Source organism: Triticum aestivum, chromosome 2B (assembly GCF_018294505.1).
Source record: "Triticum aestivum cultivar Chinese Spring chromosome 2B, IWGSC CS RefSeq v2.1, whole genome shotgun sequence".
NCBI classification, from domain to species: Eukaryota; Viridiplantae; Streptophyta; class Magnoliopsida; order Poales; family Poaceae; genus Triticum; species Triticum aestivum.
In genome coordinates this window covers 661,752,641-661,757,339 of record NC_057798.1, presented here as the reverse complement: position 1 = coordinate 661,757,339, position 4,699 = coordinate 661,752,641, and positions in this window count along the sequence as shown.

Here is a 4,699-nt window from a genome sequence, read left to right as displayed (position 1 = left end):
TGCTAAAGGTATATGTTAGACATGATCGAAGCTGAACCACTAGAATATGTTGTAATGCATGAGCTCTTTTGCTAGTTCAGTCTAAATATCAAACAACGAATGTAAAAAACATATTCTAATAATTCTACTCCCGCAAAAGTCGTTTGAATCAATGAGGCCCTCGAGGTATTTCCTTAGCGTTTGCTAACTTGATAGTTTTGTTCAAATTCACTATCGTGTGCTATGAAACATGTCTGACTTATGCTAAAGGTATATGTTAGACACGATCGAGGCTGAACCACTAGAATATGTAGGTCACTGTTGTAATGCATGAGCTCTTTTGCTAGTTCAGTCTAAATATCAGTCTTTCCCCGCTATGCTCCTTCTCGAGCTCCTCTAATTCTTCATGCGTCATGGTCACCGACTCGCTTGATTCCCTGTAATTTTTGGGGTAGCGGTACTTGTTAAGTTTTTTTTTTTTTTGGCGAAAAAGCGGTACTTGTTAAGTTCATACTATGTCTCAGCGTAGGTCGCCAATACAAGTAGCAAGTACATACCTCACCACACGCAACTACTGATACCTCGCATGCACGCCTCCAGATTTCATCCATCACGTCAAGATGGCAGGTGGTCGGTAGAAACCTCCTACCTGGCGTCTTCACTTGGCGGCACTTGCATGACGGGCTCGCCATTGCTCCTGCACACCGATTGCTCCTGCGTGGCCGAGATCATGGAGATGAATAGATGACGTGTAAGAGCAACTCCAACGGGCCGACTTAAACGGACGGTGATTTTGTCCCTTTTTTTGTCCCTTTAGGTTGGCCAGGCGGACACGGGCGTCCGATTTCGTGTTTGGATCGGCGCGTGCGCCCAACGCTGACGCGACCCATTTGAACGGCGAAAAAAAACTGAATGCATACATATTTAACATAAAAACAAAATTAGTTAAACATTAAAGTCGACCACGAAGGCTGGCGGGAGTCCACGCATCCACATTAGCATTTAATAAAAATAAAAACAAACTAAAAACTATGCGCCGGCGCGCTGCCATAAGCGTTGCCGTCGTCGTCCTCGGGGTCTGTGAGGTCGATGAGCGTTGGCGCCGGACCGGCCCAGCCGAACGCTGTGTTCCAGAGCACGGTCATGTCGGGCGCGGGCTGTGCCGGCGCGGCCTGGCGCGCCTCCTCCTCGGCCTCGAGCCGCTCGGCCTCGGCGTCGCGCTCGAGCATCTCAAGGTACTCGCTGTCACGGCGCTCCTCGGCCACCCGGATCTGCCGCCAGTGCTCGAGGTACACCGCCTCTTGCTTCGGCGTCGCCCTCAGCCAGACCGGCGGCGCCCTTACCCACTCGCACTACTCCCGTCCAGAAATAGCGCTCGATGGGCTCCGGCTCTGGCTGCGGCTCGGCTTTGGCGAGGCGGCGGGGAGGGGATGGTGGGGCCACCGACGGCACCACGCAGTCATCGGCCGTCTCGTACCGAGCTTCTTCTGCTGCTGCTGCCTCCGCCCTGCGTCGCTCGTCCTCCTTGCTCTCCCGGTAGACGGCCGCAAGGGCCGCCTGGTAGGCGTCCTCTGCCGCTTGGTCTTCCTCACGGACGATGAGCGGCGGCGGCGGCAAGCTGTGGCCGACCTCGCGCATGCCGCGCCGCCTCACCTCCTCGTGCTCGAAGGCGAACCAGCGCGCCTAGTTGGGCAAGTCGAAGGCGTAGGCCTGGTCGCGGCGCTGCTCCGGCGTCAGGAGCGCCCGCCGGCGATGCAGCTCCTTCGCGTGCGCCCTAGCCGACCGCGGCGCCGCCGGCACAGGGATCCTCTCCAAATCCAGATGCCAGTCGTGCGGCATGGTGATGTCGGGGTACGACAGAGGCACGCGGTGGCGTCAGTGCCACTCCGCCTGGTGCACGGGCACATTCACCCGCTGCCTCTGCTGGCGAGCCGGCGAAGGCGGAGCCGGGATGAACTCCGCGGGAAAGGGGACGGTAGGGGTCTTGCCCTTTGACTTGCTGCTGTTGCCAGCGCCGGAAAAGAGCCCCATTTGGACGGCAGGGGTGGCTAGGGTTTGCTTGTGACGGGAGCGAGTGTGGCCTAGACGGGGACGAGAACTGGATGAGGACGGCCCCGCCACACGGTCAGCTTAAAAAAGGACGACCGCCGTCGTTGACGCGTGGGCCCGGGGTTATAAATTAAGCTGACTGGCGAGGTGGTGGGTAGTTGGGCGACCTCCGAGTGGGGCCGCGGCGGACACCGGAAAGGCGCGTGTGGCATCCGTTCCGCGTCCGCGCCGACGCATTTGGGGTGCAAATTCGGACCGCAAATGCGTCGGACGCGAAGCGGACGCGTTTTGGATTTGGGTCGGTGCGGGCCTCCTATTTTATCCGCGCGGACCCAAACAGACGGCGGCGTACGAAATGGGTCACCCCGTTAGGAGTTGCTCTAAGAGCATCTCCAGCCGCGCCCCCAAAGAGGCCCCCAGACGACTTTTCGGCCGCCGGCTCGGCTCCTCTTCGAGGCCGAGTACCCGGTCCCGCCGGACATGCGGGTGCCCGGGGCATGGAGGATCAGCGCCGGCAGCGTCCCGGTGCCACCACCACCCACCGGGGTGGCGCGGCGTGCGGAGATCGCGCGTATCCGCGCTTCCCTGCCGCGGGCGGCGAGGGAGGGACCGCGGTACATCCCCGACAGCCCGCTCTGGGAGCCTTACTTTCGCCGCCGGCACGTCGAACAGCTCGAGGCCACGAACGGTGTCATGCCCTCCGGAAGGCTCAACTCCGAGGGGCGGCGCCGATGGTGGGGCGTGCCGGGCCGCACGCTGGAGGCCGTCCTCGAGTACATCGAGGATGGCAACACGCCGAGGCTCAAGTACCCCGCTCCCCCGTCCTTCTCTCGCAGACGTGGGAGTTCCTAGACGCTGAGACGCATGGAGCATCCCGGGGCGTCCTCCTCCTCGTCCGGCTCCCCCTGCCTCCGCCCCGTCAACCGAAATCCCAGGACACGCCTGTAAGCGGGCGCACCCGCAGCTCCGGCGTACGCATCGATGACTCCGCACCCCCCCCCCTCTGGCCGCCTCGTCCTCGTCACGCCCAAGCCGGAGCCCGGCCTCCCCGCGGAGTACGAGGAGATCACCCGGTGTGGCTTCTCCGACGAGGAGGCCCTAAAGTGGGCGAGGGACGACTCCCTCCGCGACGAGATGGTCCGGCAGCGCCGGGCCCTGGAGGAGATAGCCGCCCGCAAACATGGGCGCGAGGACGAGCACGGCGTCGTGATCCTCGACAGCGACAACGACGAGGACGCCCCCGGACCGTCCAACCCGCCGCGCCAACCGGGGAAGGGTTGCAGCAGGGACGGCGGCCGCGGCGGAGGCGGCGACGATGACGACGGCGGCGACTACACGCGGTTCTACAGCCTCCTCGGCATGTAGAACTACAAGGGCGACGGGCGGCGAGGAGTAGCCTACTAGTTTTTTTTTTCCTTTTTTGTAAAATATTTTTAAATATGAACGAACTCGCCGAAGTTTGGTTGAATATGCACCGTGTTTGTGCCGCAATTCAAATTTTCAAAAAACTGTGGGTGTCGCGACTGGGGTACATCACGCCCCCAGCGCCCGGTTTAGGGCCGGTGCACCCCATGGGGCGATTTTTAGCGCCTCCTGGGGGGGGCTAACGGCTGGAGATGCTCTAAGCCCACATAGTCAATGAGAATAGGTGTACTATTCCAATGGGGATTGTCTTTTTCCGGCTGCCACAAATAAGTATCTATAGCAAAAATCAACTGGGTTTGGGGGATTTCAAGTTCAAAGTTTGATTTAGACTGGGGGCGCGAATTCAGGGTTTATTTCAGACTCTCTCTTATCATTTCGATTTTATTTTTTTTCAAAACTGATTTCGACGTTTATTGGAGCGGAGCGGGCCGTCGCCTCGGGCAGCGGTCGCCGGTTGCGAGTCAATTGAGCCGCGCTAGCGCGAATATTCCAGCGAGATCAGCGGCAACGTCGCCGCCGTCTCACTCGCCCCGCCGGGGGCCGGGCCCCGTCACGGGCTTCCACGTGGACCACGGAATATTCCTCGCGCGCGTCGACACGCGCATGCGCGTATGGAGGGAAGCTGGCGCTTGCGTGCTCCCGCAGCCACGGACGCGCCGCTACGAACCATGTTACTGCCATCCCGGTTTTCCTGACCAAATGCTTTTGTTTTCCAAGTCAAGATTCGTTCCTTCTGGCACTGTACACTGATACGAAACTGCAGTTTCTGTTTTCCAGATGCAATAATCAGCCACGGACGAGGGTGAATATTTCGGATGTTCCGTCGGTAAAGTTTCTCCGGGAACAAAACGCAAAGGCGCAGAAAGAAAATCGATCCATTACCCTGTCGATCCAAGTCGGCATTGCATTGATCGTGCCTAGTGGCTGTCACCGTCTCTCGCTGAACTCAGAGCCATCCAGCGATCCTCAGCGGTTGGCATCGATCAACGCGAATCTGGGAGCAAAAGATAAGCCGCGAGATTCGCTTTTGACGTAGCTTTCCCATTTTGGCCGCGGCAAGTCGCTAGCCTAGCATAATATCCTTTGCCAACGAATCTCAAGTAGGCGTCCGTCAGGTCAATAGGCTGCACTACGGCGAGTGGTGAGGGCATCTTCAATGCTGACTCAATCACCTGTATGCGTTTGGACTACACGGTCCAAACGTGTTTTGCCATTTAACACGGTTTCGCATCTATCCACGGATTGG